This window comes from Vulpes lagopus, chromosome 14, assembly GCF_018345385.1.
Source record: "Vulpes lagopus strain Blue_001 chromosome 14, ASM1834538v1, whole genome shotgun sequence".
NCBI lineage: Eukaryota > Metazoa > Chordata > Mammalia > Carnivora > Canidae > Vulpes > Vulpes lagopus.
Window position 1 is genome coordinate 2,534,542 of NC_054837.1, and position 26,410 is coordinate 2,560,951.

At 37.5% G+C, this 26,410-nt stretch overlaps 1 protein-coding gene and 1 pseudogene across 5 annotated transcripts in view; one reads left to right on the forward strand and one right to left on the reverse strand.

Annotated features, from left to right (window-relative positions):
• PCDH15 (protocadherin related 15) overlaps nucleotides 1–26,410 on the forward strand; it is a 743,522-nt gene that overhangs the window by 8,504 nt on the left and 708,608 nt on the right. The gene's annotated exons all lie outside the window — the stretch shown is intronic.
• On the reverse strand, nucleotides 7,263–18,766 carry LOC121475429 (annotated as a pseudogene).

A 26,410-nucleotide genomic window follows, 5' to 3' on the forward strand; every position in this document is an offset into this window, starting at 1 on the left:
GGTGAAACATCTGCCTTTGGCTTAGGTCATGATCTCAGGGTCCCGGGATCGAGTCCTGCATGGGGCTTTCTGCTCTGCGGGGAGTCTGCTTCTCCCTCTCCCCTGCTCCTCCCTTCCTCCTGCTCACTTTTTCTGTCAAATGAATGAATGAATGAATGAATGAATGAATGAAAAAAGCCATCTCTTCATCCAACTCTAATAATGACAGAGATAATCAATATACAATGTTTATACAATCAATATACAATTAATATACAATCAATATACAATGTTTATAGAATATCAGAATCATGTGCAATGTTTGTGTTTTGGGAGAGTATAAATGGAAAAGTTGCTGAGGAATTTGGCATAAGTATTGTAAGAAACTCCATGCAGGACAGAATTTTTAATTTTTTTTTTTTTTTTAGTTTTTAGGTTTTTTTTGTTTTGTTTTGTTTTGTTTTTATTCATTTATTTATTTTTATTTTTATTTTTATTTTTATTTTTATTTTTTAGTTTTTCATTTTCAGGTTAGGGAACTTGAGGAACATACGTAATTTCAGAAAGCTGTGTAAAACAGTGAGTTGGGGGTTTGGTTTCCAGATGAATCTCTGCACAACACCAGGGATGGTGCATGCTGTTTAATGATCTCATTTAGGAGAAGGCGTTAAAATCTCTGAAGGTAACGAAACAACATATGCTCGTTTGCGATCGTTATCTAGCCTGGGCTCATTTATAAGCTCGTCCCCTTCATGGGCCTCCAGCTGACCACATCTTCTGTCTCTGTGTTTGTTTCAATATGTGTGTGAGAGGAGGAGAGACAGACAGACAGAGACAGAGACACTTGGAAGCTGTTTCTCGATTGTTTTTAATGCTCATGTTTTTGCAGTTGACTGTATTAAGGGCGTCCTCAGACACAATTTGGTGGTGTCCCCCTATATACTGTCTACACATCGTTCCTGCTTTGTTCAACAAGTTCTTTGACATCAGGAATCGTATCGATATTTGTTTTATGTGTAAACAGCCTCTCTTCATGATAACTGCTAACATTTATTTAGCATTTGCTAACCAAGTCTCCATATACATTTTATTAATTTAATTTTTAGAAGATGCCCCCAGGGTGGAGAGGATGTAAACCACCATAGATCATTTCTCTGCCCTTACACCCCACTATGGGTCAGGAGTCTGAAGCACCAGGGAGAAGTGAACTTGCCCTCCTAGTGAGGTGTAACTAGCAGGCAACAAAGCCCAAACCAGATCTGGTGCCTCAGCTCCATGTGCAACAACCAACCATCCACTGGGCTGTCTTATTAGGACATCAGAATCTAGTCTTCCCTTCCAGATTTTATTCAAATTCTGTGTGTTCCTTCATGCTAACTTGTTCATTATTCTTTGATACGATTACTGATGACACTCAATCAAAATTAAATGAGGAGAGGTTAGTCAGAGGGTGTATACTTCCAGTTACAGAAGAATAAGTTCAGGGGATAGTTACTGACATCGTAGTGTGTGTGTGAAATTTGCTGAGAAAGTAGGTATTGAAGGGTCTCAGCACAGTGAAATAAATAAACACACGCATCGATACATAAATACACAGCTAAGTAAGTACATAAATACGTAAGTAAGATCACTGTGCAGGATGATGGATGTGTTAATTTGGTTGATTATGGTAATCATTTTGCAACACGTAAGTGTCCAGACATCGCACTGTTTGCCTTAAATATGTACAATTTTTGTCAATTATACTCAATCAAGCTGAGAAAAATAATACCTCTCTTCCCCTTTATATTCCAACACATTATACAACGTGTGTTTTATGTTGAGATTATAAATTGCTGAAGACAATGTCTCATTTACTTTGTTTTTCTCATCCCTCGACCGAATGACCCAATTAGTAGTTATTGGAATAAGTAAGCATTGAAATTAGAAGAAAAATAGGTGATGAAATATCTCTTTTACCAATATAGGGCACATTGCTGAGGTTGAGAATAGCAGCTGGAGTTCAAACAGCAGTTCAGAAGCATACTTAGTGAGAGTTTGATTTATATGGCATTGCTCAACATTGACACAGAGACAAAAACAATCAATAAATACCCTTGGGAGGGAGATGCTGCATGTAGCTACTTTTTTTTTTTTTTCTTGCATTCTGTTGGGTAAGCAGTTTAGGTAAGCTGTGTGTGTGTGTGTGCACGTGTGTGTAATTTTAACAGATTTTAAAGATTTCTTAAAGATTCAGCTGGCATTTATCCCATCATAGGTGTGTCATTTAGAAAAGTCTGTGGAAAACTCAAACTGAACCCATCCTTCCTTTCGTACACTTCCTGCCTTTCTTTTCTCTAATTATCAGCTGCCCTTCTGGGCATTTGTTCACAACATTGGTGGATCACACGGGGGTGTTTATTCCTGTATCAGTAGCCCAGCTCATGTCGCTAATCTTTCCTGCTCATGTAATACCCTATACTGCCCCTCAGGGCCACTCAATTAGACAGTTCAGTGACAACTGTCCAGCTACTCTGAGTTTATTAAGTGTCTCTGTTGAGCAGTTGGAATACTGATGAGAGCTCTTCAGACGGAGTGTGAGATCATGTGTGAACAAGTCCATGCCAGCTCCATTGTCCACACTGGATGTGTCCATGATTGGGCCACTCTTGGTCTGCTGGGCACAGGATGCACTTTGATGATATCCCCACAGGGAAGAGAACACAGTGTTTAAAAGAAATATTAATAATGAATTCTATTCATTATTTTCATTCATCCATTCATCTATTCAGGTAGAGTGAGCATATGCAACATCTAATATGTGCACATCAAATTTCTTGTTTTTTTAACTTATTTTTTAAATTTTTAAAAATTTTTTGCACATCAGATTTCTAATTGTAGCTAAGTGATTCCCGAGTGCCAGACACTGAATCAATACTGCACACTCTACTCATGTTGCATATTTACGTATAATGCCCATAATATATGTATATGTATATGTTATATGTATATGTATATGTATATGTATATATATTTTAAAATAGAATGGCAGGGGATCCCTGGGTGGCTCAGCGGTTTAGCACCTGCCTTTGGCCCAGGATGCGATTCTGGAGACCCGGGATCGAGTCCCACGTCGGGCTCCCGGCATGGAGTCTGCTTCTCCCTCCTCCTGTGTCTCTGCTTCTCTCTCTCTCTCTCTCTCTCTCTCTCTGTCTATCATAAATAAATAAATAGATAAATAAATAAATAAAATAAATCTTAAAAAAAAATAAATAAAATAGGATGGCAGTGCTATAGAAAAGAACACTCTGGGAAGACAAGATTTCCAGTAGACCAAAAAGAAAAAAAAGGAATGTTACACAAAGTATGTATTCTCCTATTCAGTTTATTTAATCTTGTCTAAATTCCCCATGAGAAAAATCCTATTATTGCTCCTGTTTTCCAGATGAGTAAATTGAAGCTTTACAGATATCAAGGTCTCTTGATTCAGATCAAGGTCTCTTGGTTCAGATCACCCTACATCTAAGGGTGCTGATCGTACTTCAGGCAGCATGGCACAGGCTGGTACAATCTTACCTATTCTATTCCATGGCTTTAAGACAGAGCTCTACAGGACTCATGAAAGTTGCATAATATAGACCCTGGTTAATGGAACCCTGGAGAATTATGGAGCCATGATTAATCCCTATTGTCCATTTATTCAATATATATTTATATTTATATTTCTCTCTCTCTCTCTCTCTCTCTCTCTATATATATATATATATATATATATATACATATATATATATATATAAACATCTCCAGTGTGCGAGCTTCTTGCTACATTCTGGAGATGCAAATATCAATAAGGTACATATTTTGGCCTAATGAATGCTACAGCCTCGTTCATATGAAACATCAGTGCAAGGAACAAACGGATCACACAGCTACATCAATATACTGTAGGCCATGAAGGGCTGGCATTAAAAGGATGGCATTCGGGATCCCTGGGTAGCGCAGTGGTTTGGCGCCTTCCTTTGGCCCAGGGCGCGATCCTGGAGACCCAGAATCGAATCCCACGTCGGGCTCCCGGTGCATGGAGCCTGCTTCTCCTCCCTCTGCCTGTGTCTCTGCCTCTCTCTCTCTCTGTGACTATCATAAATAAAATAAAATTCTTTAAAAAAAAAAAAAAGAGTTTAAAAAAAAAAAAAAAAAGGATGGCATTCTTAGAAATGTGTCAAAGCCTGTGTCAGCTGTAGTGAGTCCAGAAAAATTTTTAGGATGAGGTAGTTTTGAGTGATTTGGAAAATGAGGGACGAGCTGCCTTAGATTCAGACCTGCTATATTATACATTTGTGTGCAGTTGAAGCAAAGGGGAACACGGGAGGATGAACAGATGATACTATTGATGGCGCGTGGAGATGGAAGATTCTCTGTGGCACGGTGGTTGACGCATGGGCTTGGGAGTCAGACCTTCTTCAAATCCTGGCACAATCAATGTATGCATTTTGATGAGTTATGCGACCTCACTAAGACCCAGATCTCCAGCTGTTAAACAGAGGTAATGCAGCCCTGAATAGTTTGCTGGTAGGATCCACTGAAGTTATGCATATGAACTGCTTATATGCGTCCCAGCATATGGGCAGTGATGAATATAAGGGCTTTGGTATGTTATAATAATTATTACCATTTTCTTTTTTTAAAATATTTTATTTATTTATTCATGAGAGACACACACACACACACACAGAGGCAGAGACACAGGTAGAGGGAGAAGCAGGCCCCATGCAGGGAGCCTGACATGGGACTCTATAAGGGGTCTCCAAGATCACCCCCTGGGCTGAAGATGGCGCTAAACCGCTGAGCCACCCGGGTTGCCCAATTATTACCATTTTCAAGTTAAAGTAAGGTAGACTTACTCTCATCATTATTCAGTATTTATTTAGATTCCCTTTGCCTGTAAACATTTACACACACACATGCAATCACCTACTCCATCTTCAATGGACCTCACCTTCCTTAGAACGACCATATGCCTTCTCCATACTTCTTTCTGGGTACTATACTTCTCTGTGGGATTTTTTTTTTTTTTTTGCTTATTCAGCCTGTGAATTTCTCAGCTAGACTTATTATGGCCCCTGGTATAGTAGGGAAACTCAGTACATATTTGGTTATCTGTACCTTCTCCATATTTGTCTTATTTTCTTTACCTCCTTCAACTGTGTCAATTTTGATTAGTCCCTTTGTATATTTGGGAACTTCCTTTTGTTCCTTCTTACTACTCTTTCTTCACTCATGTGAGATGTGAGGTGGTTCTCTAATCACTTTCCTCTTTACATTTTTCCCCTAGTTTCCCCAACCCTTTCTTCCATTCCTATTTGTTCTGTTTTCCTGCTTCTGTGCCATCTTTCTCTCATTCTCTTTCTCTCTCTCTAGCACTCATTCTACTCTTGTTATCTTTTTCCCTCCTTTTAAATAATTTAAATTCTAGAAAGTACAACAAGCACTTTCTTGGTTTCAGTCACTTCATATTTCTAACAGTTTGGTCTATATTAAGAAGGTAATCTTAACTGGACTTTCCATCTCATTATTGCAGAAAGGAATTAGGATAGCATTTTAGAGAAAAAGAAAAAATAAATTCCCAGAGTGTGCGCACACACACACATACACACACACACACACTGCAATACTTCTAAAGTTTCTTTCTATTATCAGATGAGCACTTTAGAGGAGATGCCATCCGATTTCATTACCAATGATAATGAAGTTTGAAAACATTTTCAATTTAATCTCTAAATTTGCAAGATTTAAATTCAAACTAGGACCTTTGCCAAATAGCATTAGATAAATTATCAATTCCATGGGAGTTTATTTAAATATGTAAAGTGAGATATATTCTCAGGATTAAAAAAAAAAACACAATAACCACTAGCAGCATGACTGTCTGGGGAACTGCTGACACTGGACCGGAGCCAGCACAGGCAGTCCACATTCGTTTCCACCAACCCCAACAGCAGAAGTCCCTTTTCTCAGCCAGTTTAAATGTGCATTTTGGGAACAGATCTCCACAAGCATGTTTGAAGAAAATTATCATGTACTTCTGTTTGTTGTATAATATTAACTCCTTCATTCCCTGACATAAAAAAATACACAGAGAGACTGACTTATGTATCAGGCCATATAAAAATCAGCTTCTATTTAATGAAGTCTTCATGAGTTTTCCAAATGTGGTGCTCATGCTGATATTAAGAGACATCCTACAAACAGCCTTGCAAAGAAACTCTTTAATTCTGCGTTTTCTATTACCGCTCTCCCATCACTGGAGATTACTTGAAGTAACAACTGGCTAATGATGGAATTGCTAATAAGAATAACCAGAGACTGGTGCACCTGGGTGTTTCAGTGGGTTTAATGTCCAACTCTTAGTTTTGTGATCTTAGGGTCATGGGATCGAGCCCTGTGTCAGGCTCCACAGAAAGTCTTCTTGAAGATTCTCTCCCTCTGCCTCTCCCTGCATCCTTTCTCTCTCTGTGTGTTTCTCAAATAAATAAATTTTCAAAAAAAGTAATAACTAGAAACTTATGCAAAAGCACTTCAAAAACAGAAGACATTCAAGAACATCCCCCAAGACAGGGAAATGTCGAGTACTAGTACTTCTGGTTGACCTTGCAAAATACAGTGTGATATGCAATATTGCAATTTAAGATTTCTGACATGTTTTGGTAAATAATAATATATTTTCAAAAAAATCAATAACTTAGACTATGAAAATCATATTCAATAGGCTTTGGAAATAACTGAATCTCATTCAGAATTTTATGCCTATGTGATTCATATATCATATTTTATTTCTTATTTTTAAAATATTTATTTATTCATGAGAGACACAGAGAGAGAAAGAGAGAGGCAGAGACACAGGCAGAGGGAGAGGCAGGCTCCTTGCAAGGACTCCGATGTGGGACTCCATCCTGAGACTCCAGGATCACACTCTGAGCTAAAGGCAGATGCTCAACTGCTGGGCCACCCAGGTGTCCCCATATTTTTTTTCTTTAAATTTTTCCCTTCACTCAAGTTTAATAGAAACAAAGATGAGCAGTGATGCTCCACTACTGGGCACATCAGTTGGCCTGCCCCTTAGCACAACTCAGGCAGTTCTCTCCAGAGGAAGAAAAGCTGGTTTCCTTGGCCCCTGCAGGAAAGGCCTGTCCTGTCCCACACCACATCTGCACTGACTCTGAAATATTGTGTTTGAAGATGACAATAGTACAAAAGAGATTTTTCATGGGCCCCCACTGCAGTCCGGGCCTAACATGGGCCGCTGCTCACTTCTGCTTAGAGAAATAGCCTTTGCTCTTCTGGACAGCAGGCTTGAAGGCATTACAGCCAAGCTTGTAGCCCACTGGGCACACTTTCTCGTGCTCATCAGGAAACTGAACGAGTCTGAGTCTCATCCACAGAGTGGCCACCAGGGAGGTTTTCAGAGAGCTGCTGAAAGATACCTTTATTCTCAATGATAAAGATGCACAAGGAACCTTCATCAGCCTTAAGACTCCATAATCCTGAGCGATAATATGCTTGGGGTGTGATAGGAAGGGTGTGTTCATGGATCCCAGTCTTCTTTGTTTCTTGGGTGTGTGGATCCATACCAGGTGACAGAAATAGGAATCTACAGAAACATCAATCAATTGGCAGTTGAGTTTCTTTTCTTTTTTTTTTTTTTTTTGAGATTTTATTTATTTCTTTGAGAGAGAGAGACAGAGAGAGCATGAGCAGAGGGAAAAACTGAGGGAGAAACAGACTTCCTGCTAAGCAGGGAGCCCAATGTGGGACTCGATCCTAAGACCTTGAGATCATGACTTGAGCCGAAGGTAGACACTTCACTGACTGAGCCACCCAGCCACCTGACGGGACGGTTGAGTTTCTTAAATCCTTCTGCTCTGTCACTGAAAACACTGATTTCTATGGGTCACAGAAAGATGAAGTCAAGAGAGTGAAAGAACACAGCATATTTTCCTTTGTAGTCAGAAACTGACCATTTGCCATAACAGCATTGACTTTGAAGCTGGAGACAAAGGGACTCACTTCTGGCATTTCCTGAAGACATCTTGCTTTGGCAGATCTGAGAACACACAAAAGACCAGTCAGGAGGAAGACTCCTATACCCATATTTTAAATGGAGGTTTTTTTTTTTGAATCTATACCAGACTACAAAGACATATTGCTCTAACGGGGGGGGAGGGGGGGATATAAATAAATAAATTAAAATAATAAATAAATAAATAAATAAATAATTCTTTAATGAAAGATATATAGGAGCAAGTGAATTTCAAAAGTATGCACAAAGGGAAAATTATATTCTAACTTCAAAGAATCTCAAAATAAGACTTTCTTCTCATAATGCAGAAGTCTGGCAACACCTTGATTGGAATATATTAGCAAATTATGCTGATCAATTCTACAATTCTATTGTAGAACTTCATTATATAAAACTAGAAGAAAAGGTAATATCTTTGCTGGCCCTTCCAAAATATATTTCTTAAGTATTTTGTGAACATTCTTTCAGGTTTGAGATTTGGAAATAATTTTGTACAGGTTTGATATAAAAAGTTATTTGAAGAGATGCTCTTAAAATAAATGAAAAGAAAACCCGTATGTCAGAATAGGTTTATCAAACTTTATCACCATTCCTTCTTCTCTTTCACATTGGAAGGTTACAGGAGATGTTTACAAGGAATGACCTTGGGTCTAAGTCACTTTAGTAAAGGCTGATACTTTTATAGAAAAAACATTTGGGTTATGCATTGCCAGATATTCATTTTTAGCTTTCTGTTTAGTTTCAATGGATTAAATATATATATATATATATGGAATATATATAATATATAAATATATATAAATATATATATGGAATATATATAATATAGTTTAGTTTCAATGGATTAAATATATATAGAATATATATAATATATAATATAATATATATTATATATATAATATATATATGGAATTAAGAACATGAGAAATGAACTGCTACCTGTAAACTGAGCCATTATGATTATCCTGGTTTAGGACATGATCATGATTCTTCTAGTCAGAGAAATGAGTTGTCTATGAATCACTGTATGTCTGCTAGTGAATATTTTTTTCTATAATTTCTATAACTCATTGAATATCTGCTAGGTCCCTATGTAATATATCTGAGTTACTAATCACTTTCATCACTATTCATTTATTTAATTATGTATTTATCCAACACACTTTTATAGGATTGCTACTATATGCCAAGTGCTGTGGAAAGTGTTGGGACAAGTTCATTACAGAAGGAGGGAATAACATGTGAGGCCCCATGATCAGAAGTAAGCATGGTATGACTTAGTGTCTGAATGAAGGCCAGTGTAAATCAGATCTAATGAAGCTGAGGAGGTAGGCAGGGACCTGGGTTTGTTGGTGGTTAACAGTGATCATTTTAGTTTTACTAGTAAGTGAAACCATTGGAGTTGTAAAAGCAGGAGCAGGAGTGAAAGGAACAGTGTGACAACGTGATCCCATTTGTTCTAATACAGATCCCTAGATATAGTGAGAAGAATGGATTCCCATAGGATTGGTAGAGAATATTAACCCCACAGGCAAGATACAGGTCCTTGGATAGTCTAAGCAAGAGACAGTGGTAGTTGTGTGTGTCTATTTATATTTTTGTAATTAGAATAAAATAAATATTTTATATTTAAAATATACACACATATGATGTATGATTTATTAAAAACCAGGAGGGAGTGAGGGGAGTAAAGGGAGGCAAAGTTGGGATAAGTAGTCTTGAGAACAGGGCTATTCACTGAGACAGAAACTAAAAGGACCACGGTTAGCAGGGATATTATGAGTTTAACTGAGGGCAAATTGAGTTGGAAAGAGCAAGTAGTCAATTCAGAATGATGTTGAATTTTTGCAACAATAACAGTAACTAATTTTGAATGTTTTGCCCTGATTTTTCTTAAAAGATCACCAAAGTGGTAGAAAATTATCGAATTTACAATTATTCTGGTTTTGTTTTGTGTTGAAAGAAAAATATGTTTAATTTTGATTACTCTCTGGATCCTTTACTTAATGTGGTATACAAGTTAATGAATTGCTTTTCTTTATTGGAATGTCCAACATACATTTGATAAGATGACAATTATATATTAAAACATGTTGGGCAGCCTGGGTGGCTTAGTGGTTTAGCTCTGATTTCAGCCCAAGGCGTGATCCTGGAGACCAGGATCGACTCCTGTGTTTGGCTCCCGGCATGGAGCCTGCTTCTCCCTCTGCCTGTGTCCCTGCTCCCCCCACCCCCTCTGTGTGTGTCTCTCATGAATAAATAAATAAAATCTTAAAAAAAATAAAACATGTAATTGCTAAGATAACAGTTATATATTGGATATTACTACAAAAATAAGAAACATAATTTTTCTCAAGAAAGAAAAAGACATTGATGTTTTGTTTAATTTGTTAAAATAATTAAAGTAAAAATAAAGGAGAAAGAATAGAATGTCAATCTAGCCTAGAATGCAGAATGTTTCTCTAAAAAGTTAGGGATTTTAGACCTTTTACGTCCCTTTTAATAATATAAAATGAGCAAATTTAGATTTTGCTTCAATAAATAACTTTTAACTCTTAAACTGTTGACCAAATAAGATTTTAGGAATCTAAGTCCAAATAATATATGTATTCTTCCTCATAGACTCATTCTTTGAAATCATGTTTGTCTGAATTCCTATAAATCATATTACAAACTATAGAAATTAAAAATGATTTTAGATTTTGTGGCATTATATAAAACAAAAATAGGATTTTTAATTTATTAATAAATGTGCATATATGCAGTTTTTAAAAAATTAAGTGTAAGGAAAATGATCATGCATTATTTCCACACCCACGTGTAATTCAATATGAAAACATGAAATACAACTGTTACTTTGGAAAGATTAAAAGTAATACTCCCTAGCAGTGTTTGTCCTCCTCAAGGGACATGAGGGCTAAAGGGCAGAAGTGTTGTTATGGGGATACAAGTATGAAGAACCGAAGCTGAGCACCATCCTAATCCCATTCGTCATCTTATTTTCCCTGTTTTCTCTACTGTTCCTGTCTGGGTAAAATTTTACCTGAGAACATTAGGATTTTAATTATTACTAAATGCCTTTAGTGAAGATAACCATCTATGCTCTGGATATATTAACAGTGTGCAGAGATTCCTGGGAAAGATTTCTTACTCCACAGTCCAAATTTGAGTTTTGAAAGAATAATCTTATTTATAAATCTGTCAGTTATTTGGTAGACCATAGCCTCCTTTTCTGAACAAACTCATTTGATGGTAGTCAAAATATAAAGGTGAAATGCATAGTTTCTCCCTGAATTTTGTACACCAGCCCAGTCTCATAAACATATGTCTAAAACATATGGTCATAAGAAACTAAAAATATTTTTATGTGTGTGTGAGAGACCCTATATTCCCAGAGTTTAAGTTGATCTATTGTGTTGTTCAAGTTATAAAATGTAACACACAGTAGAGGAATGAAGTATTCCCCCTACTTCTGTGAAGAACTAGAGTGACATCAGGATATTAAGGACTTCTGTAAATAAAATACCACTTTTTAAAATTTAAATTCAATTCAGTTAACATACAGTGTATAATTAGTTTCAGGCGTAGAATTTAGGGATTCATCAGTTGCATATAACACCCAGTGCTCATTACATCACATGCCCTCCTTAATGTCCATCACCCAGTTACCCCATCCCGCCACCTCTCTCCCCTCAAGCGACCTCAGTTTGTTTCCTATAGTTAAGAGTATCCTAGGGTTTGTCTCCCTCTCTGATTTTGCCTTATTTTATTTCCCCCCTCCCTTTCCCTATGATCCTCTGTTCTGTTTCTTAAATCCCACATATGAGTGAAATCGTATATTCTCTTTCTCTTATTCACTTATTTTGCTTAGTATAATGCCATCTAGTTCCATTCATGTTGTTGAGAATGGCAAGATGTTATCCTTTCTGATGGTTGAGTCATACTCCATTGAATATATCACATCTTCTTTAACCATTCATCAGTCAATGGACATCTAGACTCTTTGCATAGTTTGGCTATTGAGGACGTTACTGCTATAAACATTGAGTACAGGTACCCCTTTGAATCACTGTATTTGTATCTTTTGGATGTAAATACCTAGAAGTGCAATTGCTCGTTTGTAGGGTAGCTCTATTTTTAACTCTTTGAGGAAACTCTCTACTATTCCAGAGCGGCTATACCAGTTCACATTCTCACCAGCAGTGTAATAGGGCTCCCCTTTCTCCATACCTTTGCCAACATCTGTTTCCTGAGTTATTCATTTTAGTCGTTGTGACTGGTGTGAGGGGGTCTCTTATTGTGGTCTTGATTTGTATTTCCCTGATGATGAGTGATGTTAAACATTTTTTTCATGTGTCCGTAAGCCAATGGATGTCTTCTTTGGAGAAATGTCTGTTCATGTCTTTTGCTCATTTCTTTTTTTTTTTTTTTTAAGATTTTATTTATTTATGAGAGAGAGAGAGAGGCAGAGACACAGGCAGACGGAAAAGCAGGCTTCATACAGGGAGCCCCATGTGGGACTTGATTCCGGGTCTCCAGGATCAGGGCCTGGACTGAAGGCGGCACCATACCACTGAGCCACCGGGCTGCCCACTTTTGCTCATTTCTTGACTAGATTTTTTGTTGCTGAGTTTGATAAGTTCTGTATAGATTTTGGATACTAGCCCTTGTTCTGTATGTCATTTGCAAATATCTCCATAAAATATCATTGTGATGCTTGAAGAGTTGCAAAGTTAGAAACACTGAGATGAAATCATAGCATAGACAATGGTGAGGCACAGTGCTTCCTGGTAATCTCAGAGCTGAGGTGATCCCCTCAAGTGACTTTGAAAGCAGATGATCAGTAATGGAGACCACTTTTATAAGACTGTTTTGCCAAAGGGATATCCAGAATTGACAAGGCTAAGAGTTGAGAAGACCTATGCTGAATGATCTTGAAAAATATCACTTTCCCTATCTGGGATATAGTTTCCTTATCTGTTACATGAACAGAAGAATTGAAAATAACTCTTTGGTAGGAAATATTTGTAATAAACTAGTTAGCAAAATTGACCTGGATATTGCCCATGGAGTAGGTCCTTGCCTGCTGCAGATGGGGGGGAGGGCACAAAAAAACAAACAAAAAGCTTCTGTCCAGGGTGCTGAATAAAATGAGCTACATATATCCTGAAATTTGATTGTTTCAATACTACAGGTATTGAACTCATGACACACACCAGATAATCATTATCTCCCCTAGGGGTAAACAGAGTAATAGCTCCCCGAAGATTCCACATTCTAATTCCCAGAACCTATAAGTATTTTACATTATAGGACCTCAGCTACGCTGGGCACTGGGGCTCGGGTGTACACGGGGCCTGCTCACCTTGCCCACACATCTCTACAGCCAACCAGGGCTCTGCCCAGCTTCCATACACAGACCTGGCTCTCCACATTTTCCTGCTGCCCATGGTTGGATGCAGACTTGCACAAGGATCCGCACCTGGAGTGTCACACATGCATCGCAGCAGTATCAGACCAAGTGTGTTGTCACCCATGGGGCCAGGATCAGCAACTTCCTTATCAGAAAGGGAAGGCAAAGGCTTGGGGCTGATGGGAAAGGCCTTTTACAAATGGCACCAATAAAACTGCCCTGGATTGGGGCTTAGGGTGGGAAAAAAAATAAAAATAAAAAGGTCCAGGATTGGGGGCAGTAAAATGGCAAAGGCCAATTAAGATTTCAGGTAAAATTAAGTTACTCATCTGACTTTAGCAAAAAGGGATTATGCTGGATTACGCAGGGGACTCAATGTAATCAATAGAACTTAAAAGTGGAAAACTGAAACAGTTTAATTCTGCATGGGAGGGTGGAAGTGAGAGTGATGTGCTCTGAGAAGAAATTATCTGGCTGTCACTACTGTTAAGGATAGAGAAAGAGGAGGTGGACAGCTTCTAGAAGCTCGAAAGACAAGCAAGTATATTTTGCTGTAGACCCCAGGAAAAGAACACAGCCCTGCCCACACTTTGATTTTAGGCTAGTGAGTTTTATGTCTTACAGAACTGTCTGTTCTGAGCTGTGTAGTCTGTGGCAATTTGTTACAACAGCCATAGAAAATTAACGCATCCCTTTAGGATTTTACAGCACTGGTAGGGGCACAGACAGAAAAGAAAACACATAAAGCTGCCAAGCTGCCAAAGCTGCCAAAGCATATTATGGGAAACAGAATCGCTAACTAAATCATTATGGAGTCAGGTGTGTTATGTTTTTTATTGATCAATTGATTGATTGACTGATTTATTTTTGTTCTTAAAGAACAGTTCTGAGTTGAGCTTTGAATAGGAGTAGGATAAGCAGAGGCACAAATAAGTGATGGAGGAAGAAACAGAGCTAAGAACAGGGAAGTAGCATATGCTATGATGGGAAGATTTGTAGGATTTCCATATACTCAAAAGAACCACAGTTTACTGAAATCCTGTCTACATATATTTCACCATCATATGTCTCAACATAGTCACAGTTTTCCTTTACATGATTTTGGGTAAACCAGCAAAATACCTGTCCCTGTTTCCTATTATTAGGAAACAATAGGGCTATAGTAATTTCAGACTTATGTGTCTTATCAAATTAAAGGCTTTCAAAATATTATATTGTGTAGACTTGGGCGTCTTTGGATTTTTCTATCATTCCAAGTATTAATTTTAAAAAGAAGAAAAGTGACACTAGGCTGTGACCTGGCACTCTCCTGTCAGTTTTGCCCATCTTTCTTTCTGTTGTGTACATTTCAGAGACTCAACCTAAAGTGTTAAAGCATGCTGTGTTTTTAAGACATGTGGCTTTTTTTCCCATTTTTTTTAAGCTTTTACTTATTTATTCATGAGAGACACACATAGAGGTGCAGAGACACAGGCAGGGAGAGAAGCAGACTCCCTGCGGGAAGCCTGATGTGGGACTTGATCCCAGGACCCCGGGGTCACGCCCTGAGCCAAGGCAGACAGACACCCAACTGCTGAGCCACCTAGGTGTCCCAAGATGTGTGGTTTCTTGAAAATATATTTGTTTAAGATAGTTCCATGGTTTGTCAACATCATGCATGATGTTTATAAATTTCCAATGAGAGGGAAAATGTGATATATCCAGGTTAAATGCAATTTAGTTGTATGGTGCACCGAAACCTGAGAGTGCTGTCCTCAGCAAGGTCTGCCTGTAAGGTTAGCCCTTGTGTGGCTGCTGGGAGAGAGATTCCCTCCTGGAGTGGAGTGGAGGCGTGGGCCGCTAGAGAGGTGCAGGTGTGTGGTGTCCATACTATTGGAGTTCTTGTGTTGGGCAATTTGGTAATGGTCATTACATTCTAGAATACATACTTTGTAAGAAGAGCTCCATTCACTTGGTAATGATTATGTAATGATGATAGGCTATAATAAACTTATTTAAAAAAGGGTATTAAATAGGGCATTAATAAACTGATTTATGCTTAAGCTAATAAACTACATTTAAGATCCAATTAAAATGTTGACAATAGAGGAAAGGGCTTTGGAAATAGATTCATATCATTCCAAGAATTACTGGATTAATGATTTTATATTGATTAATTGTACTTTATCTCTCTGAGCTTCACCTTCTTTCACAAATATTGATAATGAGTCTCTCAGAATGTTTTCTTGAGGGAGATCAGCTATTAGACTTGATACTGAATACTTCTAGTTCTCCATCCAGGCATATTACAGGATTGCACTTCTGCAGGTCTTCTGTTTTTGTTTTCTCTAAATGATATTTGTGATAAAAAGGGAATTTAATGAAAATCACCTCTGAAAGAAAAACTGCAAGTGCCAGTGTATCGTTCACCACATTTCCTTCCATCTGCAGACTGTCTCATTATTCCCTTCTGCCAAATTGCTTTTCAGAGCAGCTTCAATAGCAGAACCATTCAGATGTGGAGAATGAACAAGAGTATATATATATATATATGTCTTGTTGTGTTGAGCCTGTTTTATTTCTTTTTGTTTGTTACCACAGCATATCTTTACCTATCCTAACTGATGACTTTTTATTAGATGTTTAATTTTTTGCAGCACCCTCAGCACAATGCTTAATGTGCTATATGTGATTAAATTAATAGTAATTATATTATTATTTATTCCACTTACATAATGGAGCTCTAACCAATACCACATAGAATTGGTTTTGGTAAGCAAAGGGTTAGAAAATTTCTCAGTACATGGAGGGGCACAGGCAACTGAATGACGGATGGGGAGCCATGAAATACAGATTCTATAACCATTTTTTTTTGTCTGCAGCTATCTTTTTATTACTTGAATTATTAAATCAAATTTCAACTATTTAACTGGATTTTAATAGGAGTTTCTTAAATTCATGTATTTATATGGGCTATTCCTGACCATGAGTCAGGAAAGCAAGTCCCAGAATGATTTTTTATTTATAAAATGAGATTGTTTTTATACATTTTGAAAAGAAACCATACTAAACAGCAAATTGCTTAGGCATACTTATATATGTGTTATTTTTTAGTAAGGAAAAAATATGAACATAAAATTTTGGTGAATGATAACACCTTGCATTATGAGTTGGATGGTTAGCACATGAATGGAAATCTTTATCTGCCTAAAGAGGCTACCAGGGAATCTACCTTAAAAAAACAAAACTCAAATCAGAACTCCATTTTGGGCTTGTTATCCAAAGAAGTAATGCCAGATATTTTATGTTATTTTAAAACTGTAGAGTACAATAAACTGTAGTTTCATGAATGTAAAGAAGCTTAATCATGTGTCTTTTAAATTTCATGAGGTTTAAATGTTTGTTTAGCGTACTCATAGCTGAAGCAGTTGGGAGACAGCATGTATGTATAGGCATCTTTCAAATTAACTGTTTTAATTACCAAAGTTAAAAGAAAATATATAAATTTTCTTCATCTCTTTTTCTGAATTTGATTTTGCTTTCCATTATTCTCATCCTTTTTATTTATTTTTATGTTTTATTATTTTTTTATTATTTTATTTTTTATTTATTCATGAGAGACAGAGAGAGGCAGAGACACAGGAAGAGGGAGAAGCAGGCTCCATGCAGGAGCCCAATGTGAGACTCAATCCCGGGATCTCAGGATCACACCCTGGGCTGAAGGCAGGCGCTAACCCACTGAGCCACCCAGGGATCCCCAATTCTCATCATTTTTAAAGAAAATTTACAGAGCCCTCATTCATACACCAAAATCACAGCTGCCACCCAGATGAACAAATAAATAACTCTGCATTTTCCACATAAAAATGTGTAATTTTGGATAAAATGCAGTAATTCCAGGGACTTATATAACCATCAAAAAATAAATAAGTAAAATATTCTTCATTTTCCATATCTGTAACAAAATGGAACTGCTGTTGACACCAATGAAAGAACATTTTGAAATTTTAATCTTTTTTTAATGTTTTTATTTGTGATACTGACAGATCATATAAAGAACATTGTTAAGGAGGGGCACTGGGGTGGCTCAGTTAAGTTAAGCATCTGACTTGATTTTAGCTGGGGTCAAGATCTCAGGGTCGTAAGATTAAGCCTCATGTTGGGCTCCGCATTGGGTGTGGAGCCTGTTTGAGATTCTCTCTCTCCTTTTGCCCCCCCTCCCCACAAAAGAACATTCTTAAGGATATAAAATGATGTCAAGATCTCCTAATTTCACTTATAAAAAGTTTCATCCCCTTGAATTACAATATTGCTTTTGTCCTTGATACGAATAATGCACACGTACAATGCAAGCATATAGGCATGAGGAGCCCTGTGAATTAGGCTCGGTCTTTTGGCCACTGACATAAGGAAACTGAACTTGGAGGTTGTATTTGTGAAGCTGAGGAGTGGCCAGAGGACGAGGCAGAGGCATCGTTGCTGAGTGTGGGCGTCTTGGGACTTCAGGGGATGCATGGACTCGTGGACAGTTCTGGCTGCCTTGTTTATTGATTTTCATAAAATCTCTCTACGTGCCTACACTCCTTTTATGACCAAGACTCAGTTTTAATGATCTGCATGTTGGTTGTGGGGGGATCTCTGCACAGTGAGTATATTCATCAGGTTAGAGACAACTGGTTTATAGATACTCCTTATTTTCTGGAACTATGCACAGAGAGCCCCATTTCCCTCAATGGGTCATATATGACTGGACAAGAAGAATTTGCGCTGGTTGGTCTCCTTGCTCTGCCTTTTGCTGGACTGTCCTCTTCTAACAGGGTCAAGGTGTTCTCCATGAAAGTTGCTCTCAGTTCTCTCCAGCCTCCTCCTTGGATGAAGACGTGCCCTACCCCATGATACACTACCTCCCTTCTCTCCCTGAGCTAGACAAACAGTGTGGTCAACAACCAGACTTCTTCGCTCTTGGGCAACACTTCCTTGCTCCCTATTTTTTTTTTTTTATATAGAACAAATTCACCAGGCTTCAGGATCAAGCAAATCTCCTTAAGGAATGATGAGACCAACTTCTGAAAAGAATCCAAATTTTACAAGGAAAAGAGTTCAAGTTCTATCTAGAATGCAGTATTCTTTGCCTCTCACAAAACAATATGCCTAAATACCAAGAAATCCAGGAGAAAGTACTCAATGGACACTCTTCCACTTCTTATGTGGCTCTCTGACCTTCAGGTTCCTCCTTGTTCCCTTCTTCAGGTTGCTCCATTTAATCAAAATATAACATAACTCCTTCCACAGGAACTTACCTCATTTCCTGGACCTTCTACAATCTCCATACTCATCATGGTGTTAGACCAAAAGCAATTTGGAACCAAAGCTCAGGCATTAGTCTGGTAACCAGAGATTCTCAGCTATAATTTCACTTGAGCAAGTGAGAATATACTTTCCATTTCCTACTTCCTTTTTATATTCCTGTAGCCTGTTCAGTGTCTATCCTAGTTTGACCTATAATATATGTACAGCTCCCAAAAAAACATATAAATATTTTTCCTTGAAACATACACTCCTGGGACACCTGGGTAGCTCAGTGGTTGAGCATCTGCCTTTGTCCCAGGGCGTGATCCCAAGGTCCCGGGATCGAGTCCCACATCAGTCTCCTTGAAAGGAGCCTGCTTCTCCCTTTGCCTGTGTTTCTGCCTCTCTCTCTGTGTGTCTCTCAGGAATAAATAAATAAAATCTTAAAAAAAATTCGTGAAAAAATACACTCCCAATCCTCTTGAGGCAAAATCCAGGTCTGAATTTACAGTCTATGGCATATTTTGTTATATGGAAATTTCAGATAAGTGATTAATAAGCTTATATCTACTCTTTTGATCCAATCTTGGGTATAGTGCAAATGCTTATATTTTCCCTTGGAATGGAAGATTCAAGAATAAGGATGCTAATGCTTGAAATATTTCAAACCCTTTAATGTAGGGCTGCTGCATTTCTTCCTTTATATCCTTTTAAATTATTTCTATGAGGTTTTTTAAGTATTTAAATGTAACACACACAAATATTAGCTGAAATTTTATTAGAAAACAAAATATCTCATCTTCATCCTGATTAAGAAGATGGATTCTTAATGTGGCTAACATTTTAACTCATGAGGGCCAACCCATGCAGTTTAGTGTTTTAGAGACAAGATGCTTGGTTTTAAGAGCCCAAAATACGGCATTGTTTCTCACTGAAAAAAAAAAAAAAAAGATGGATTGACATTTCCCCTCAGTAATGTTAAACAAAATTAATAATAAAATGACACGCATCCAATTAGATAGAATATAAGTGATGAAGAAAACAAAAATAATGATTTTGTTTTAAACTGGCTTCTTTAGGATACATGAGGAGAAATGAATGATCAGAGGATTCATGTTGAACGAATCTATCTGTATGTAAGATGAAAATATAGGGCACCTGGGTGGCTCAGTGGTCGAGCATCTGCCTTTGGCTCAGGGCATGATCCTGGGGTCCTGGAATCGAGTCCAGCATCAGGGTTCCCACAGGGAGACTGCTTCTCCCTCTGCCTGTGTCTCTGCCTCTCTCTCTGTGTCTCTCATGAATAAATAAATAAAATCTATTTTTTAAAAAAAAGAAAATATATATGAATCCTTGAAAGGAACTTCCACTTGCTACTTTCTCTTTATCACTTTAGCATGCAGACTTAAAGGCCTGCTTTTAAGGGTTGGTGTGGCTAGGGCTCATTTACTGAAATCAGAAATAGTCATTTCTAGTCATCCACAGTTCATACATGATGCTGTGATAGATGGGAGAAAACCAATAAGGATTCTGTGACAGCTAGTAGCAAACCACTATCAAAAATGGATATAATTCTATACCCCTCATAGCTTGAATTTAATAGATGTGCTTCTATAATTATTTTAGGATGTTAAAATTCAGCTTTACTGAAGGTTGTTTGAATAACTATTGACCATGTAATATTTCTGTGATTAATTGCACATGTAAATAATCAATAAAGTATTATAGTGCATTATATTTTTACTTGTTTTCCCAGAACAGGTAATATGATAGAATTCATTCACTTTAGTGATAGTTATTGTTCCCTTTAAGTCAAAATAAATTATAGAATCTAATAAAAAATTGAAGGCATATAATGAAAATTTCAGGAATACAACCAAAATTAATAATCTACTGAAAGTCTTTATGATTTGAGTGGATTAGTTTTGTTTCTTTTTTTAATGCAGGATTATTTCATCCTGGTTTTGACCATTTGATTGTCCAATAGATATTCAATCCCGTCTCTAAAATTATAATAGCCATCATCCCGCTACATTCCTTTATTTATTCACCTTTCTAATTGTGTAAGCCAAGAAGCAACTTGGATCTCCTGCCTCCTATTCTACATAGTAGTTCTGTTGATTATACTTGTTAGCTATTTATTTCATCAGTTCCTTCCTACGGGCTTTGCTATTTGGTTAAGACTCCATGTTCTGTTATTGTGACAAGCACAGCAGTCTCCTAGATGGTCTCACTGCCTCATAAAACTTTACTGTTTTCTTAGAGTACTCCTTCTGAAAAATAAACACTAAAAAAAGGAATTTAAAAATGGTTAAATCTATGAGCCTGGTCTATGAAGTATTCCATGTTCAAACTCACCTACTCAAAGTTAACCTGATTCACATACATATCAATCAAGAATTACTCAAAGAAAACATACATATGATGCCTCGATGTCTTTCGTAGAGTTTGTCCAGCATCTTGTTCATCTGTAAAAAAATATCTCAAGGGGCAACTGGCTGGCTCAGTCAGGTAAACATCTGCCTTCAGCTCAGGTCATGGTGCCAGGGACCTGGGATTGAGTCCCACACTGGGCTCCCTGCTCAGAGGGGAGTCTGCTTCTCCCTCTTTCCTTCCCCTCATTCATGCTCTTTCTTTCACTCTCTCTTAAATAAATATATAAAGCATTTAAAATAAAACAAAACAACAGCCCCGAAGTCTTTCCCTAGAAGTTTTCCTTTGTCTCCATTCCTTGCAGAATTATTGACTCTCTGCTCCATCTGCCTACTTTGCCTTGAAAGCAACATAACATTTATTATACCAGATAACTCATCTGTTTTCCCAAATGGACTATCCAAACCTTTAAGCCAAGAACTGGGTCATATTTATCTTTATAGATGGGTATGTTGTAGGAAGTTTACTCTGTAACCTAGTGTGGCTTAAAGGACTACTTATTTTGCCTGTTGGCTTGGCTATTAGCCTTCCATAAAAGATGTCTTCCATCTGTTTGAGCTAATATCTCTAGGGTTGGAATTGTGAAATTGCTTATTATTTGTACCTGTCCTCTCTAACTAACCCTTCAACATGGATTCAGTTCTTGTTACCATTCTGCCCTCCTGGACGTGATTTTTTAGACTGATCCTTTTTCTCAAGGCTTTCAGTATTCAGGCTTGACAACATGGCCACTAAATCCATTTTCACTTCTATCTAAAACTCGGCCTGAGTCTCATTCCATGGTTTAGATCAATTGCACATCCACAAGTATCCCACTAAGGATGTGTTGAATGAGTTAATGGTGAGATAAGACTATATGTGTGTTTAAATATATCTCAATGCCTAAATATTTTCCTTGATACCAGAAGCAATGCTCTAGAAACTTTGTTTTTTCTTTTCTTTGTAAGATTTTATGTATTTATCAGAGAGAGAGAAAGACAGGGAGAGAGAGAGAGAATACAATCAGGGGAGGGGCAGAGGCAGAGGGAGAGGGTGATAATCTCCAGCACACTCCGAGCTGAGCACTGAGCCCGGTGTGGGGCTCGATCCCATGACCCTGAGATCATAAGCTGAGCTGAAATCAAGAGTCAGATGCTCAACCGACTGAGCCACCCAGGCGTCAAGAAGCAATGTTATTTTTCACCGTTTAAAAATATCCCTCTTCCAGTACATAAACAAGAAGAAAAATAAATCATTTAAACTCTGAGTTTATCTTTTCACTCATTCCTCTGAGAGAAAACTGCACAGATATCAAATCCCCAGTTTTATTTTTTTGACACACTTTATGACATTGCAAACATTGAGTACAGATAACAAACAATAATAATTAATCAAAGTTGATTTTAGTTTGCCTGAAGCATGTCTGTGAGAAAATGACACAGCGAATGTTCTCATAAAAATGTGTTGCTAATGTGTCACTGAAATACAAGGCTAAAACCAAAGATGAAGGAGTTCCCCTGCACATATCTTTTGTGTCAACCTTTTCTATTGGTTGATTTCTTTCCCAGGACTTGATGGTTTCTTTTCCCTACAAATGACAGTTTATGTTCATAACATTCTGGATTTATTATATTTCCATCCAACTCTTTATCCCTTATCTTTTTGTCTGGCCAAGGTCAGCATTAGAAGAAAAGAATACTCAAAGACAGAGGCTGACTTCCATGAAAAAATACTGATGATAAAACTACTCGCTTTGCCATAATTGAGGAATCTTTGTGAAATATTGGGCCCCTAATGGAGGAATCTTTGTGAAATATTGGGCCCCTAATGGAGAAATTAGTATGTTTAACCAGCAACATGCTGTGGAGGTGGCAAAAACATGTGCCATCCTGTTTGTGCCAGTGGAATGTTCTCTTCACTTTCTTCCAACATGCTGGCCATCAGCTCCTAACATCCTCTCAGGAAGAGCCTCTATTGCTACTTGGAAAAAGGTGAAAGGTGGCCCTAAATGCATGCAAAGGAACCCCATGCTCTTCATCTTCATAGGAGGCAGAGAGTGAACTGTTTAAATTTGCCAACTGTTTGGTTTGTGAGTTTCTGATCAAAGGTAGTGTATGTAATGGCATATATTCAATGTGAAAAGTTGTCACAAAGAGACCACATAGGTTAAAAAGGAGGATATATATATATATTTTTATCTACAATCTACCCAATGTCAGAGTTCTCCATATATTAGGAAAATGTGTTGCTTTCTAGGTAAAACTCTTTAATCTATGCTTTCCAGTTAACCCCCTTCAAAGATTAGGGCAAAATTCCATTAATCTGTGAAAATATGTATCTCTCAATTATATTAAGGAAAGCCAAATGACTTGGTAACTAGGATGCATGCATATGGCAGCTAATAATTTTAATCTGTAATTTCAAATTGATTGTTTTTCTACAAAAGTTAATTTAAAAGCTGCTAAGATGTGCCCCACCTATTTGGTCACCATTCAACTTAGATCTTCCACTCAAACTCAGGTTATAATTATTAATTTTTAGAAGTAAAATTTAATAAATATTAAAAATATTAAACTAGTCTAGGTCTGTGAAAGAAAACACACACACACACACACACACCCTTGTATAATATACCTACATAATATTTCAAATGTAGGCAAGGCAATGGTAAATGAGAATAAAATTAGTATTGTCTACACCACAACACTTCATAAGGCCAATTTTTGAAAGTGTTATAACAATCATTAAGGAATTATGGACTCTTTATGAACTTTACATTTTACTAATTCTTTAATAGCCAGATATATACTTTGAATCCTACTAATTATTAATTAATTCACCAATTTATTCATTCAGCAGGTAAACACATATATCTTTTGGATCCTGTCATATAATGTAGTAGGTAGAAATCCAAAGATAATAGGGCTTATGAATGATCACAAATTACTATTGTCCAGAATTTTTACTAGACTCTTCACATTCATGAATATATAATTCTGATTAAAATTTTGTAAACACCCGAGGCTTATGGACACTCTGTAATCCAGGCTTATCATTTGAGACAGCCAAGATACAAAGGAAGGTACATCTTACTCTGAAGCCCTTAATATTCGACTGCAAGCCACAATAAGCATCTCTCTCTGGTTGCTTGCAAATGTGTTCCATAAGTATTGGCACTAAACAAACAAAAACCAAAAAATAGTAGACTCATGTTCACATAATAAGATTCTCTGTGGTTACAGTTTTTTTTTTTAACCACATCTATTAAATATAATTTAAGGCTAGATGATTTAAAAATTCTATTTCAACCTAAAAATATTATTCACTACATCCATTCAATTACAGTTTGGAATCCATTTGAGTTTTACAAAGTAAAGTTTAGCAAAGTAAAATATTTATATTTTGTTTAAGCATTTTAATTATGAATTACTAAATACCACTTTTCTTGGGAAATAAGGGTTTTTTAGTGTGCAATAGACTCCCTATTTTTAAGATTCTCTTCTACATTTATAAATATATTATACGTGATTTAGTTAAAGGGGCATAATTTTCCCTGTGATTATTTAGTGTTGTTTTTATTCCTGCTAAAACATCAGTAAAAGCTCAATGTATCTTTTCCCAAACAATGTAAAATAGAGTAAAAAAAATGCAAATACAACTATATCCCTAAAGTTATACATGAGATAACTTGTATAAATGGGGCACGGCTGGATGTGTGCAGAGCTTTACCACCAAAACCCCCACAGAGTGCAAGGCCGGTGAACAACCTGGGACTTGTGTTTTACTCCGGTGTATGGCATTTACTTTGAAGGGTAGGGCTGCAATCAGCAATGATAGGAAAGAAGTCAACACAAAGTAGAAACTGGTCCACGTAGCACAGACTACTGCAAAGTCAGACAGGGAATGTAAAATCAATCAATCAAACCCAACTGTGAATAATGAGACTGATGAGACTGGACTTTATTCTGAGCTAATGGGAATCCAGGAGGTATTCAGGAGAAGAACTAACCTGAAAAACTGTGTGATGTTTGAAGAAAATGTATCTGAGGGTGGTAAGCAAGTCTCATCAGGTCTTGGGAGGCTGAGAGTCAGGAAACTGCTTCGAAGGAGACCATGGGGATGAGGTTGTGGGAGGCCCTGGTGGAGGCAGGGATGGAGAGAGATACTGTAGAGGAAACAGCCAGGAGGTCAAGTCATGAGCCTGTAACAGGGGAAGAGCACAGAGACTCAGATCACACTGACAGTAGACGGTTGGATTTGGAGTAATGGAAGGATTTGAAGCACTGTGATACCAACCTACCCAGTAGGTTCTGTTGCTCAGGACACATGGAAAACACAGATGAAAGTGTTGTCAGTGATCATTGATCTTTCCAAGTCCTGGGCATCAGTAAGTTCTCAGTGGCACTCTATTCCCCTGGAGCTGCAGGCTTCCCTTCAGAGACAGAAAAGCCGAGGACACGGGACATGTAGTGGCCTGGGACCTCCCCTTCCCCCCCACATACACCCTCCAGCAGGAACAGCCAGCATTGGCCTTGATGGGTAGGTGCCCTCAGGCAATATGAAGACAGGAGCTCCTGTCCCTCCCGGGCAGCAGTGGACTCTGCTAACCTATCTCTTTCTCTAATTCCCTGCCCCATGGCTGCACCCCCATCACGTGTCCCTTCCCCTCTCTTTTCACCCCCCTACATTTTAGTTTGTATTAAATTTTATGTGGGCTCATCATTGATTGACTATTTTGTCTTTCTTATCAGATGGGTGTTTCCAGCCAAGCAAGGTTGAGATTGCTCAGAGCAGATTAGGATTTGGGTGGAAAAGATGAATGGGGAGAAAGCAGAAATATTGCACTACTGAAAAGAAAAAATATATATAGAGAGAGATTAAAAATAAAAAAATGGATAGTTACTGAGTGTTCACATGCAAAAGAAATAAAATATATCAGATATTTTCCATTGTCTGGATAAAGAAGATGAGATGATCTGCACAAAATGTCTGGCTTTAGGTGGATGAAAGAATTCAGAAAAATGGGTCCCTACAAATCTCATATTTTGTGAAGTCCTTCTAAATGTAGTTATCCTGCATATCATCTTGATTTTATCATGCAAAGTAGACTTTCCCTACAAAATAATCTTGGAGAGGTATGTAAATATCAGCATATTTAGTAAATTGAACCAGTCAATATACACTGAGGGATGCATTTTATTATTAATAGTAATTATTACTACTAGCACAATGTTTGGAAGGTCACTAACGAATACTTGTTCATTTACTTGAAATAGTGCATT